General features: G+C 44.6%; 1 protein-coding gene across 3 annotated transcripts in view; it reads right to left on the bottom strand.

The window, feature by feature from the left end:
- LOC135523401 (RNA binding protein fox-1 homolog 3-like) overlaps nt 1-16,801 on the bottom strand; it is a 706,321-nt gene that overhangs the window by 475,852 nt on the left and 213,668 nt on the right. The gene's annotated exons all lie outside the window — the stretch shown is intronic.

Genomic DNA, 16,801 nt, shown 5'->3' with positions numbered 1-16,801 from the left:
TCACTTTGGAAATGTAAACATACGTTTCCCATCCCTATAAATTGCATTGAATTCAATTGAAATTTATTTGAGAGCGAGACAGATAGAGAGGGAGCCAGAAAGAGAGAGAGGCTAAGCTCTGAGCACACATTAAAGGTGGAAGTCACAGATAGGAGTTATCTCTAGTTCAATATTTAATTGGTGAATTTCTCCAGTGGGTTTTTTCTGCTTAAATCTTTAATGAAGATTAAGAAGGACCTAACAAAGCCTAATCAACATACCTTAGGATAACTGTCAGAGAGGAGTGGAGAGGGGCAGGGAGGGGGGATTGAGTCATGCACACACACAAACACGGACGAACAAACGCACCACCACACACGCACGCACACACGCACACACGCACGCATGCACGCACGCAAACACACACACACACACACACAGACAGCAGCCAATGGGGATCCATTAAAATGGCGGCAGAAGAAATGACAGCCGTTTACAGGCAACTAACCAATTGTGCTATTATGTGTTTTTCTTCGCAATATTTGTAAATTATTTTGTACACAATGTTTCTGCCACAGTATCTTATGGCAAAAAAAAGAGCTTCTGAAAATCAGGACAGCAATCACTCACCTCGGATCAGATTAAGATGTTTTCTTCAATGAGCAGGAAGCACAGGATATACGGCGAACACCCGACAAGGCCGACATCCCCATTATTTGCGAGAGAAAGAGAAGCAAGTACAGAGGACACAGAGCGGGGTGCCTCATAAGGATTCCGAGGTCAAGTGGGAAAGCTGCCGTTACCATCAATATTACTCACCAACGTACAATCATTGGACAATAAATTTGACGAGGTACGATCACAAATATCCGTCCAACGGGACATCAAAAACTGTAACATCTTATGTTTCACGGAATCGTGGCTGAATGATGACATGGATATTCAGCTAGCAGGATATACTCTGCACCGGCTAGATAGAACAGCACACTCCAGTAAAACAGGGGGGGGATCTGTGCATATTTGTTAAGAACAGCTGGTGCACGATATCTAAGGAAGTCTCTAAATGTTGCTCGCCTGAAATAGAGTACCTTATGATAAACTGTAGACCACACTATTTGCCAAGAGAGTTTTCATCTATACTTTTCGTGGCTGTTTATTTACCACCACAGACGAACACAGGCACTAAGACAGCACTCAGTCAGCTGTATAAGGAAATAAGCAAACAGGAAACCGCTCACCCAGAAGTGGCGCTCCTAGTGGCGCTCCTAATGTCTATCAACATGTTAACTGCGCAACCAGAGGGAAAACAATTCTAGACCACCTGTACTCCACACACAGAGACGCGTACAAAGCTTTCCCCCGCCCTCCATTTGGTAAATCTGACCACAATTATATCCTCCTGATTCCTGCTTACAAGCAAAAATTAAAGCAGGAAGCACCAGTGACTCGGTCTATAAAAAAAGTGGTCAGATGAAGCAGATGCTAAACTACAGGACTGTTTTGCTGCAGGATTGGAATATGTTTTGTGATTCTTCCAATTGCAATGAGGAGTACATCACATCAGTCACTGGCTTTATCAATAAGCGCATCGAGGACGTCGTCCCCACAGTGACGGTACAGACAAACCCCGAACAGAAGCCATTGATTACAGGCAACATTCTCACTGAGCTAAAGGGTAGAGCTGCTGCTTTCAAGGTGTGGAACACCCACCCTGAAGCTTATAAAAAATCCTGCTATGCCCTCTGACGAACCATCAAACAGGCAAAGTACCAATACGGGCTAAGATTGAATCGTACTAGACCGGCTCCGACGCTATTCTTATGTGGCAGGGCTTGCACACTATTACAGACTACAAAGGGAAGCACAGCCGCGAGCTGCCCAGTGACACGAGCCTACCAGACGAGCTAAATCACTTCGAGACAAGCAACACTGAGGCATGCATGAGAGCATCAGCTGTTCCGGATGACTGTATGATCACGCTCTCCATAGCCGACGTAAGTAAAACCTTTAAACAGGGGTCAGACGAATAACCAGGACGTGTGAGCCGTGCATGCGCTGACCAACTGACATTTTCAACATGTCCCTGATTGAGTTTTTAATGCCAACATGTTTCAAGCAGACCACCATAGTCCCTGTATACAAGGACACTAAGGCAACCTGCCAAATGACTACAGACCGTAGTACTCATGTCCGTAGCCATGAAGTGCTTTGAAAGGCTGGTAATGGCTCACATAAACACTATTATCCCAGAAACCCTGGACCCACTCCCATTCACATACCGCCCCAACAGATCCACAGATGATGCAATCTCTATTGCACTCCACACTGACCTTTCACACCTGGACAAAAGGAACACCTACGTGAGAATGATATTCATTGACTACAGCTCAGTGTTTAACACCACAGTACCCTCAAAGCTTATCACTAAGGTAAGGACCCTGGGACTAAACACCTCCGTCTGCAACTAGATCCTGGACTTCCTGATGGTCTACACCCAGGTGGTAAGGGTAGGTAACAACACATCTGCCACGCTGATCCTCAACACTAGGGCCCCTCTGGGGTGCGTGCTTCACCCACGACTGTGTGGCCAGGTACGACTCCAACACCATCATTAAGTTGGCAGATGACACAACAGTGGTAGGCCTGATCACCGACGAGACAGCCTATAGGGAGGAGGTCAGAGACCTGGCCGGGTGGTGCCAGAATAGCAATGTATCCCTCAATGTAACCAAGACTAAGAGGATGATTGTGGACCACAGGAAAAGGAGGACCGAGCACGCCCCCATTCTGATCGACGGGGCTGGGGTGGAGCAGGTTGAGAGCTTCAAGTTCCTTGGTGTCCACATCACCAACAAACTAGAATGGTCCAAAGACACCAAGACAGTCGTAAAGAGGTCACGTCAAAGCCTATTCCCCCTCAGGAAACTACAAATATTTGGCATGGGTCCTCAGATCCTCAAAAGGTTCTTCAGCTGCAACATTGAGAGCATCCTGGTTGCATCACTGCTTGGTACAGCAACTGCTCAGCCTCTGACCGCAAGGCACTACAGAGGGTAATGCATCACTACCGGCCAGTACATCACTGCTGGCCCAGGACCTCTACACCAGGCGGTGTCAGAGGAAGACCCTAGAAATTGTCAAAGACCCCAACCACCCGAGTCATTGACTGTTCTCTCTACTACCGCACGGCAAGCGGTTCCCGGAGCGCGAAGTGTAGGACCAAAAGGCTTCTCAACAGCTCAACCACAAGACCCTGAATAGGTCATCAAATGGCTACACTGACTATTTGCATTGTGCCACCCCCCCCACTTTAACTATACATTCATGTACATACTACCTGAATTAGCCCTACTAACCGGTGCCCCACACATTGGCTAACCGGACTATCTGCATTGTGTCCCACCACCCGCCAACCTTTTTGTTTACGCTACTGCTACTCTCTGTTTGTCATATATGCATAGTCACTTTAACCATATCTACATGTACATACTACGTCAATCAGCCCAACTAACCTGTGCCTGTACATAGCCTCTCTACTGTATATAGCCTCTCTACTGTATATAGCCTCTCTACTGTATATAGCCTCTCTACTGTATATAGCCTCTCTACTGTATATAGCCTCTCTACTGTATATAGCCTCTCTACTGTATATAGCCTCTCTACTGTATATAGCCTCGCTACTATTATAGCTTCTCTACTGTATATAGCCTCGCTACTATTATAGCCTCTCTACTGTATATAGCCTCTCTACAGTATATAGCCTCGCTACTGTATATAGCCTCTCTACCGTATATAGCCTCTCTACTGTATATAGCCTCACTACTATTATAGCCTCTCTACTGTATATAGCCTCGCTACTGTATATAGCCTCTCTACTATTATAGCCTCTCTACTGTATATAGCCTCTCTACTATTATAGCCTCTCTACTGTATATAGCCTCTCTACTATTATAGCCTCTCTACTGTATATAGCCTCGCTACTATAATAGCCTCTCTACTGTATATAGCCTCTCTACTGTATATAGCCTCTCTACTGTATATAGCCTCACTACAGTATATAGCCTCTCTACTGCATATAGCCTCGCTGATATTATAGTCTCTCTAATGTATATAGCCTCTCTACTGTATATAGCCTCACTACAGTATATAGCCTCTCTACTGTATATAGCCTCACTACAGTATATAGCCTCTCTACTGCATATAGCCTCGCTGATATTATAGCCTCTCTACTGTATATAGCCTCTCTACTGTATATAGCCTCACTACAGTATATAGCCTCTCTACTGTATATAGCCTCTCTACTGTATATAGCCTCACTACAGTATATAGCCTCTCTACTGTATATAGCCTCACTACTATTATAGCCTCTCTACTGTATATATTCTCGCTACTATAATAGCCTCTCTACTGTATATAGCCTCTCTACTGTATATAGCCTCACTACAGTATATAGCCTCTCTACTGTATATAGCCTCGCTACTATAATAGCCTCTCTACTGTATATAGCCTCTCTACTGTATATAGCCTCACTACAGTATATAGCCTCTCTACTGTATATAGCCTCTCTACTGTATATAGCCTCTCTACTGTATATAGCCTCTCTACTGTATATAGCCTCTCTACTGTATATAGCCTCTACTGTATATAGCCTCACTAATATTATAGCCTCTCTACTGTATGTAGCCTCGCTAATATATAGCCTCTCTACTGTATATAGCCTCACTACTATTATAGCCTCTCTACTGTATATAGCCTCACTACTATTGTAGCCTCTCTACTGTATATAGCCTCACTAATATTATAGCCTCTCTACTGTATATATCCTCACCACTATTATAGCCTCTCTACTGTATATAGACTCACTACTGTATATAGCCTCTCTACTGTATATAGCCTCACTACTATTATAGCCTCTCTATTGTATACAGCCTCACTAATATTATTGCCTCTCTACTGTATATAGCCTCTTTACTGTATATAGCCTCACTACTATTATAGCCTCTTTACTGTATATAGTCTCACTAATATTATAGCCTCTCTACTGTATATAGCCTCACTACTGTATATAGCCTCTCTACTGTATATAGCCTCACTACTGTATATAGCCTCTCTACTGTATATAGCCTCACGACTGTATATAGCCTCTCTACTGTATATAGCCTCTCTACTGTATATAGCCTCTCAACTGTATATAGACTCTCTACTGTATATAGCCTCTCTACTGTATATAGCCTCACTACTATTATAGCCTCTTTACTGTATATAGTCTCACTAATATTATAGCCTCTCTACTGTATATAGCCTCACTACTGTATATAGCCTCTCTACTGTATATAGCCTCACTACTGTATATAGCCTCACTACTGTATATAGCCTCACTACTGTATATAGCCTCTCTACTGTATATAGCCTCACTACTATTATAGCCTCTCTACTGTATATAGCCTCTCTACTGTATATAGCCTCACTACTATTATAGCCTCTCTACTGTATATAGCCTCTCTACTGTATATAGCCTCTCTACTGTATATAGCCTCACTGCTATTATAGCCTCTCTACTGTATATAGCCTCTCTACCGTATATAGCCTCACTACTGTATATAGCCTCTCTACTGTATATAGCCTCTCTACTGTATATAGCCTCTCTACTGTATATAGCCTCACAACTATTATAGCCTTGAAACTCTTATTTTTCACTGTCTTTTTTTCTTTACTCATCTAATGTTCACCTAATACCTATTTTTTACTTAAAAATTGCACTGTTGGTTAGGGCCTGTAAGTAAGCGTTTCACTGTAAGGTCTGAACCTGTAGTATTCAGCGCACATGACAAATAAACGTTGATTTAATTTAATAAACACAAATACAAATACACACACACAATAAAGCCACATAGAGGCCGCTCAGCTCAGCTCCAAGGGTTTGACGACTACATTACATTCTAACACGTTCAGCATATCCAATCTGTTAATGCATCTAGTGAATCCCAGGGTGTGATTGGGCCTGTGACTCACACCCACACACACACACACACACACACGCACACACACGCACGCACACGCACACACACACACCTCAAAGACAGAATACATACACAGGAAACACCATCACTCTCTACTCATCCGAAGGGAGCCTCTTTTTTCATTAAAGCTAAATTATACACACATACACACACACACAACCTACGAGCAATTATATTACCGACACGCACATATACGCGCAGACGAACACTTTTCAATCAGAGTAAAACCTGTTGTGTTCTTGTTCCTCATTGACACCACCACAGAGACACACAGACCTCAGCTATATCACAATCTAAATGACTCCGCCGCATTCTGGATTCCCCAAAGATTGGACTCATTACACACACACACACACACACACACACACACACACACACACACACACACACACACACACACACACACACACACACACACACACACACACACACACACACACACACACACACAGTCTCTCTCACACACAGTCTATCTCTCTCTCACACACGCACACAGTCTCTCTCTCTCACACACACACACACACAGTCTCGCTCTCTCTCTCACACACACACAGTCGTTTCCAGCTGCATTAGGGATAAGTGGATTTGACACACAAGGAGATGAAAATCTTGTCATTTATTGGTGTGTGTGTGTGTGTGTTAATGTCGCACAGTTTTCCCCTGAGATGACAGAAAGTAGATAATAGCACAGTGACTGGATACAAAGTTTGGGGAATGAATCAACTGTATAGATCACACACACACACACACACACACACACACACACACACACACACACACACACACACACACACACACACACACACACACACACACACATCACAAAACATGCCACCCGGGAACTCTTCACACACACACAACCAATTCCACACACATTACTACATAGAGCCATGACTACTTGGAACTCTATTCCATATCAAGTAAGTCAAGCAAGCAGCAAAATCAGCACAACGCGGGTTGTGAAGAGACACACACACATTCTAACACATGCACTCAACCCTTACAGATAAAAACACATATTTTCACATGTGATCACATGATTTAATGTGGAAACATGACAACAAGTGAAGCAACATGTGGTAACATAAAACGACACACGTGATAAGATAAAACTGTATGTGATAACATAAAACTACATGCGGTAACATAAAACTACATGCGGTAACATAACACTATATGTAATAACATAAAACTATACATGTGGTAACATAAAACTACACGTGATAACATAAAACTATATGTGATAACATAAAACTATATGTGATAACAAACTACACATGTGGTAACATAAAACTATATGTGATAATATAAAACTATATGTGATAACATAAAACTACACGTGGTAAAATAAAACTATATGTGATAACATAAAACTATATGTGATAACATAAAACTACACATGTGGTAACATAAAACTATATGTGATAACATAAAACTATATGTGATAACATAAAACTACACATGTGGTAACATAAAACTATATGTGATAACATAAAACTATATGTGATAACATAAAACTACACATGTGGTAACATAAAACTATATGTGATAACATAAAACCATATGTGATAACATAAAACTACACATGTGGTAACATAAAATTACACGTGATAACATAAAACTATATGTGATAACATAAAACTACACGTGATAAAATAAAGCTACACATGTGATAACATAAAACTACACATGTTGCAAGATAAAACTACACATGTGATAACATAAAACTACAAGTGGCAACATAAAACTACACGTGATAACATGAAACTACACATGTGATAACATAAAACTACACATGTGGCAACATAAAACTACACATGTGATAACATAAAACTACATATGTGATAACATAAAACTACACGTGGCAACATGGGAGCACGTGAGAACATGATCTCATGTGAAATTAATGTTAAATATCTGTCACAACACATGGGGATGAAAAACATCAAGATGTCAAGATACCATGACATTACATATGTGACAACATGTGAAAACTCAAATGTAATTTAGAATATTTTACTTTGAATGCGTGATTGACATGACTTTGACTTTAATATAAACATTCATGGTACACTAGAGGTTATTATCTAATTGCTGTAAAAATAGGATATATCTAGTTACCACATTTTTACAGTAGGTCTATGGACATAATAGAGATTGGCAATAACACATTTTTTCAGTTAAAATAAAGTAAATATCTGACAACAGCGTGTAGGTGTTATTTCTATAAATTGACAGTATGCTGCTCTATTCTGATTTCAATTGCTGTAAAATCTTGTAGTGTGACAACAACTGGGACTCAGTCTTAATTGGGATTTGAATTCATAACCTCTTGGTTACTAGCAAGCTGTAAATTCCTGCTACAGTGCAGCTACACCACCAGATCTGTTAGTGTGAAAAAAGAGAGATGGCCACAGACTTATTGGCTATAATGCATTTCAGCACTTTGCTAAAAGCTGCCACAGAATCAAGCAAATAATTGTCTAATTAACACCACCAGTGTAAAACTAGCAGTGGTCAAGGACACTTGTCGTAGAGTATACATTCGTTCTTTGTGGATTTGAACAGTAACTGGGGCTGTAACTAGGGTTGTAACTAGGGTTGTAGCTAGGGTTGTAACTAGGGTTGTAACTAGGGTTTTAACTAGGGTTGTAACTAGGGTTGTAACTAGGGTTGTAACTAGGGTTGTAACTAGGGTTGTAACTAGGGTTTTAACTAGGGTTGTAACTAGGGTTGTAACTAGGGTTGTAACTAGGGTTGTTACGGTGACCACCTTACCACCGCACCGGTGGTCACGAGTCATGATCGCAGTAAAATTCCACGTAAACATTTAGTCATGGTAACTGGGTTTCTCAAAGCTCTGATGGTGCTGATGCTGCTGATGGTCATTTATAGCCTACCAGCTATTTAAGAGCATAGATGACGTGTATTTGTACAGCTGTCCCTGTTTTGATACAGGTGTATGATAATGGTCCATTCTAAATCGAAAAATGTTTCACACATATATTATTTAGTATAGATAAAAATAAGATTAAAACAAGAATAGACTAATGGGTGACAATATTAGCGTGTCACTTGTGAATTATATATTATCACTTGATGCCCAGCATATGGAAAAAAAACGTTTTTTTTTGCAATTTTTTTAATCACACACCTCATGTAGCCTAGCCCATGGAAATATATGTTTTAATAAGGGTTGTAATCACAACTAAAGTGGCCAAATAACTTCTTAAAATTAAGCACATTAATCCGCTTTACAAGAGGTGTATAAACTTACTGGCAAATAAGCAGCACTTGCGTTTGGGGAAGATAACTTCCTCCATAAAAATGCACCTTTACAATAAAAACATTACATGCATAATTGTATTTGCGGCCACTTTTGGTGTTTTGTTGTTTTCCACTAATGGAACATTCGCGCTTATAGCCACCTACCATGTGCGCACTGCAGCACTTACAATGTGAAGAAATAGCTTACTATTTTAAGCTAAAAGTTTTGATCTGTTGTGATAGCCACACTGCGAAAAAATAAGTTTTGAGGGGGATGCTAGTGGTTGTAATACATTGGATCTATTGCATCCCACAACTATGTTTGGAATATTTAATTCTCGCAAAAAATATAATAGGGGGATAGTTGATTGACATAGTCTAGTGCTTTTGCTGTTCGTTATGCCTACTCATCTTGTTGGCTGATGGAAAGTAATTGTGGACAGTTCTTCCAATATATTCAATATGCACCTTGGATTTGGATGAGGAGGCGTGCAATTGTGTCCCGGATGTGTTTGTCTTCACTTGTAGCCTGTGAGAAAGACACGATCACATGATGGAGCGCGAAGGGAGGAGGGAACAACGGCCACTTTTGGCATGGATTTTTTTCAGGTGCATTACGACCACACAAAGAGGATGCCGCAGTGACATTTTAGGCATTATCAAGTGCTTGTCAAATTGTGAATGAGTGACTGATGTAGTGTGTACAGCCTGCATAAAAAAAGCAGAGCTCATGCCTTTGAAGCAACTTTTTGAAATCATCATTAGAGTCGCGTCATGCAGCCTTGTAAGTCGCTCTGGATAAGAGCGTCTGCTAAATGACTTAAATGTAAATGTAAATGTAATATTGTATTAAAAATCAAAACATATAGCTTTTGTAGAACAACTAAAATTACTTTTAAAACTCGAATTTAAGCATATAGGAATACCAATTTCTTTGTTAAGCACTTCACAAAGAATAGCAGCATGTGCACACTCCTTCAAATAATTTGGAGAAAATATCCTCTATTTAAATTCAGCTTTGTTCGATTGTATTCTTTGTACTATAAAATAATATAAAATAATGCCATGGAATTCTAAGCAAATCTTGTCTGCTAAATGAACGAGTGTAGCCCACAGCCATATGGCAAAGCCAGATGAGGACCTGACATAAGGACAACACAGAGTATGCTATTCTGTTCTTCTGAAATAGTCTATAATGATACCGTTATTTCAACAAGGAACACAGACTGAGACCAAGGTCTCTTTTACAGCTAGTCCCTGCGTATGCATGTTAACACATACAGTTTAGCTACAATGATTAAGAAACGACACAAGACAAACAAAACAGATAACACAAAAGAATACAGCAACAGATTACATTTACACACAGGTTATTCCCCTAACAACCCAAGAACTTGCATTACCAGAAACAGTTACAAGCAAAATAAAAATCCACCAATAAATATTTAAAATGGGCAACAGGGGGACAAGCATCTCAAGTTTAAGTTTATTCTGCAGACTATTCCACAGGCAAGGAGCGTAACAGGAAAAGGCAGCCAAACCCAACTCTGTGGAAATCGCATGGGCCTCAAGTGTAATCCATGTTTGAGACCTGGTTTTAGGAATTATAAGTCTAAAGTTGATGAGTGATGATAAATAAGAAGGTAGTTTAATCAGAAGTGCTTTATAGACAAACACGAGAGCATGTTGTTCTCATCTCAGAAAAAGCGAAGTCCAACCCACATTTTGACACAGTGGTGAATATATTTTCTTCAAATCATGTTTATTTAGACCTGTCTAAAATAAAATATGGATTTATTGCCATGGTGTAGGCTATATTAAATGGATTTATTAGACTTTTTAAAATGTACATTTTACTAAGGTCTGCATTAGTGGCTCGTAGGCTATGCATGAAAGCTAAGAGATGCTAAATGTGTTTATGTTAACTAACGGTCAATTACAGTGAGACAGGCAGTTATTTGCTTGACAATCACCAGCTGCCCCTAGTCATGACATTTTGTCAGCTGGTAACAGTCATGGTAATTGACCCCTAATTAACATAAACACATTTAGCATCTCCAGGCCTCCACATATATACGCCTTTGGAACATCTACATTTAAACAAGTCTAACAAATCAATTTAATGTACACCAATTATTATTAATGTATAATTATTAATTAATAATAATTATTATTAATGTACACCATTATTTATTTTAGGTCTAACAAAACATTATGAAATGTTTTTTTAATAAAAAATAAAAAATACAGTATATGACTTGTATGTTTCCTGTATATGTGCCATGCCATTGGCTGTGGTTTTGTTCATTTAGCAGGCAAGATATACTTATCAGTCCCGTGCCATTATTTTATAATATATGATTTTAAAGTAAGAATATTATAAAATTAAACTTAATTGCTAAAAAAATATTAAGGGTATTATTCACATTGAGGAGGAAGTTTGCATATGAAGTGGCAAAATTGAGCTTAGAAGTGATCATTTGAAACATGTCCTTTTGAGTTATTTGGCAACTTTAGTTCTGAACGATACAAACCTTAGAATGTATTAGAAAATGAAAACATATATTGGCTGCATAATGGGACTATAGGGTATTAATTATTTGAGAAAGTTGCAAAAAAAGCTTACGCTTTGTCCCTTGCCTCAGGCTGCAAACAGTGTTCTCTCATCAAGTGATCATATTTTCACCCATCAGACTATTCTCAATTTAATCTTGTCTTTACTAATATTCTAAATTAGGTCCAATTGAGAATGGCCCATGATCAAAGTGACAGGAACAGGGGAAAGAACAAGGGCAGGAATAAGGGCAGGAACAGGGGCAGGAATAAGGGCAGGAACAGGGGCAGGAATAAGGGCAGGAAGAGGGGCAGGAACAAGGACAGGAAGAGCGGGAGGAACAGGGGCAGGAACAAGGACAGGAACAGGGGGAGGAACAGGGTCAGGAACAGGGGCGGGAACAGGGGAGGGAACAGGGGCAGGAACAGGGGCAGGAACAGGGACAGGAACAGGGGGAGGAACAGGGGGAGGAACAGGGGAAGGAACAAGGACAGGAACAGGGGCAGGAACAGGGGCAGGAACAAGGGCAGGAACAAGGGCAGGAACAGGGGCAGGAACAGGGGCAGTAACAAGGGCAGGAACAGGGGTAGGAACAAGGGCAGGAACAGGGACAGGAACAGGGGGAGGAACAGGGGCAGGAACAAGGACAGGAACAGGGGCAAGAACAGGGGCAGGAACAAGGGCAGGAACAAGGACAGGAACAGGGGCAGGAACAAGGACAGGAACAGGGGGAGGAACAGGGGCAGGAACAAGGACAGGAACAGGGGCAAGAACAGGGGCAGGAACAGGGGCAGGAACAGGGGCAGGAACCAGGGCAGGAACAAGGACAGGAACAGGGGGAGGAACAGGGGCAGGAACAAGGACAGGAACAAGTGCAGGAACAAGGACAGGAACAGGGGCAGGAACAGGGACAGGAACAGGGACAGGAACAGGGGGAGGAACAGGGGCAGGAACAAGGACAGGAACAGGGGCAAGAACAGGGGCAGGAACAAGGGCAGGAACAAGGACAGGAACAGGGGCAGGAACAAGGGCAGGAACAAGGGCAGGAACAAGGACAGGAACAGGGGCAGGAACAGGGGCAGGAAAAAGGGCAGGAACAGGGGTAGGAACAGGGGCAGGAACAAGGGCAGGAACAAGGGCAGGAACAAGGGCAGGAACAGGGGTAGGAACAGGGGTAGGAACAAGGGCAGGAACAGGGGCAGGATCAGGGGCAGGAACAGGGGTAGGAACAGGGGCAGGATCAGGGGCAGGAACAGGGGCAGGAACAAGGGCAGGAACAGGGGCAGGAACAAGGGCAGGAACAAGGGCAGGAACAAGGACAGGAACAAGTGCAGGAACAGGGGCAGGAACAAGGGCATGGACAGGGGCAGGAACAGGGCCACTCTAATAGAGCATGGGAAAATACACACTCTAATAGGGCAGGAATAGAGGTACTCTAATAGGGCTGGAACAGGGGCGGGAACAGGAGCGGGAACAGGGGCAGGAACAGGGGCGGGAACAAGGGCATGAACAGGGGCAGGAACAAGGGCAGGAACAAGGGCAGGAAGAGGGGCAGGAACAAGGGCAGGAACAGGGGCAGGAAGAGGGGCAGGAACAAGGGCAGGAAGAGGGGCAGGAACAAGGGCAGGAACAGGGGCAGGAAGAGGGGCAGGAACAGGGGCAGGAACAGGGGCAGGAACAAGGGCAGGAACAAGGACAGGAACAAGGGCAGGAACAGGGGCAGGAACAAGGGCAGGAACAGGGGCAGGAAGAGGGGCAGGAACAAGGGCAGGAAGAGGGGCAGGAACAGGGGCAGGAACAGGGGCAGGAACAGGGGCAGGAACAGGGGCAGGAACAGGGGCAGGAACAAGGGCAGGAACAAGGGCAGGAAGAGGGGCAGGAACAAGGGCAGGAACAGGGGCAGGAACAGGGGCAGGAACAAGGGCAGGAAGAGGGGCAGGAACAAGGGCAGGAACAGGGGCAGGAAGAGGGGCAGGAACAAGGGCAGGAAGAGGGGCAGGAACAAGGGCAGGAACAGGGGCAGGAAGAGGGGCAGGAACAGGGGCAGGAACAGGGGCAGGAACAAGGGCAGGAACAAGGACAGGAACAAGGGCAGGAACAGGGGCAGGAACAAGGGCAGGAACAAGGGCAGGAACAGGGGCAGGAACAGGGGCAGGAACAAGGGCAGGAACAAGGGCAGGAACAGGGGCAGGAACAAGGGCAGGAACAGGGGCAGGAACAAGGGCAGGAACAGGGGCAGGAACAAGGGCAGGAACAGGGGCAGGAACAAGGGCAGGAAGAGGGGCAGGAAGAGGGGCAGGAACAAGGGCAGGAACAGGGGCAGGAAGAGGGGCAGGAACAAGGGCAGGAAGAGGGGCAGGAACAAGGGCAGGAACAGGGGCAGGAAGAGGGGCAGGAACAAGGACAGGAACAGGGGCAGGAACAAGGGTAGGAACAGGGGCAGGAACAGGGGCAGGAACAGGGGCAGGAACAGGGGCAGGAACAGGGGCAGGAACAGCGGCAGGAAAAGGGGCACTCTAATAGGGCAGGGGAAAAATACACACTCTAATAGGGCAGGGGGAAATACACACTCTAATAGGGCAGGGGGAAATACACCCTCTAATAGGGCAGGGGAAAAATACACACTCTAATAGGGCAGGGGGGAAATACACACTCTAATAGGGCAGGGGGGAAATACACACTCTAATAGGGCAGGGGGAAATACACACTCTAATAGGGCAGGGGAAAAATACACACTCTAATAGGGCAGGGGGGAAATACACACTCTAATAGGGCAGGGGAAAAATACACACTCTAATAGGGCAGGGGGAAAATACACACTCTAATATGGCAGGGGGGAAATACACACTCTAATAGGGCAGGGGAAAAATACACACTCTAATAGGGCAGGGGGAAAATACACACTCTAATAGGGCAGGGGAAAAATACACACTCTAATAGGGCAGGGGGGAAAATACACATTCTAATAGGGCAGGGGAAAAATACACACTCTAATAGGGCAGGGGGGAAATACACATTCTAATAGGGCAGGGGGGAAATACACACTCTAATAGGGCAGGGGAAAAATACACACTCTAATATGGCAGGGGGGAAATACACACTCTAATAGGGCAGGGGGGAAATACACACTCTAATAGGGCAGGGGAAAAATACACACTCTAATATGGCAGGGGAAAAATACACACTCTAATATGGCAGGGGGGAAATACACACTCTAATAGGGCAGGGGAAAAATACACACTCTAATAGGGCAGGGGGAAAATACACACTCTAATGGGGCTGGAACAGAGGTACTCTAATAGGACAGGAACAGGGGCAGGAACAGGGCCACTCTAATAGAGCATGGGAAAATACACACTCTAATAGGGCAGGAACAGAGGTACTCTAATAGGGCTGGAACAGGGGCGGGAACAGGAGCGGGAACAGGGGCAGGAACAGGGGCGGGAACAAGGGCAGGAACAAGGGCAGGAACAAGGGCAGGAACAAGGACAGGAACAGGGGCAGGAACAGGGGCGGGAACAGGAGCGGGAACAGGGGCAGGAACAAGGGCAGGAACAAGGGCAGGAACAAGGGCAGGAACAAGGGCAGGAACAGGGGCAGGAACAGGGGCAGGAACAAGGGCAGGAACAAGGGCAGGAACAGGGGCAGGAACAGGGGCAGGAACAGGGGCAGGAACAGGGGCAGGAACAGGGGCAGGAACAGCGGCAGGAACAAGGGCATGAACAGGGGCAGGAACAAGGACAGGAACAGGGGCAGGAACAGGGGCAGGAAGAGGGGCAGGAACAAGGGCAGTAACAGGTGCAGGAAGAGGGGCAGGAACAAGGACAGGAACAAGGGCAGGAACAAGGGTAGGAACAGGGGCAGGAACAGGGGCAGGAACAGGGGCAGGAACAGCGGCAGGAACAAGGGCATGAACAGGGGCAGGAACAAGGACAGGAACAGGGGCAGGAACAAGGCCAGGAACAGGGGCAGGAACAGGGGCACTCTAATAGCGCAGGAACAGGGGCAGGAACAGGGGCAGGAACAGGGGCAGGAACAAGGGAACAAGGGCAGGAACAAGGGCAGGAACAAGGGCAGGAACAGGGGCAGGAACAGGGGCAGGAACAAGGGCAGGAACAAGGGCAGGAACAGGGGCAGGAACAGGGGCAGGAACAGGGGCAGGAACAGGGGCAGGAACAGCGGCAGGAACAAGGGCATGAACAGGGGCAGGAACAAGGACAGGAACAGGGGCAGGAACAGGGGCAGGAAGAGGGGCAGGAACAAGGGCAGTAACAGGTGCAGGAAGAGGGGCAGGAACAAGGACAGGAACAAGGGCAGGAACAAGGGTAGGAACAGGGGCAGGAACAGGGGCAGGAACAGGGGCAGGAACAGCGGCAGGAACAAGGGCATGAACAGGGGCAGGAACAAGGACAGGAACAGGGGCAGGAACAAGGGCAGGAACAGGGGCAGGAACAGGGGCACTCTAATAGGGCAGGGGAAAAATACACACTCTAATATGGCAGGGGGGAAATACACACTCTAATAGGGCAGGGGAAAAATACACACTCTAATAGGGCAGGGGGAAAATACACACTCTAATAGGGCAGGGGGAAAATACACACTCTAATATGGCAGGGGGGAAATACACACTCTAATAGGGCAGGGGGAAATACCCACTCTAATAGGGCAGGGGAAAATACCCACTCTAATAGGGCAGGGGAAAATACACACTCTAATAGGGCAGGGGAAAATACACACTCTAATAGGGCAGGGGAAAAATACACACTCTAATAGGGCAGGGGGAAATACACACTCTAATAGGGCTGGAACAGAGGTACTCTAATAGGGCTGGAACAGGGGAAGGAACAGGGGCACTCTAATAGGGCAGAGGAATATACACACTCTAATAGGGCAGGAACAGGGGCACTCTAATAGGGCAGGGGAAAATACACACTCTAATAGGGCAGGGGGAAATACACACTCTAATAGGGCAGGAACAGGG

The sequence above is a fragment of the Oncorhynchus masou genome, chromosome 31, assembly GCF_036934945.1.
Source record: "Oncorhynchus masou masou isolate Uvic2021 chromosome 31, UVic_Omas_1.1, whole genome shotgun sequence".
Classification (NCBI taxonomy): domain Eukaryota; kingdom Metazoa; phylum Chordata; class Actinopteri; order Salmoniformes; family Salmonidae; genus Oncorhynchus; species Oncorhynchus masou.
The sequence above is the reverse complement of the archived record's forward strand: the minus strand, read 5'-3'. Positions and strand labels throughout refer to the sequence as shown.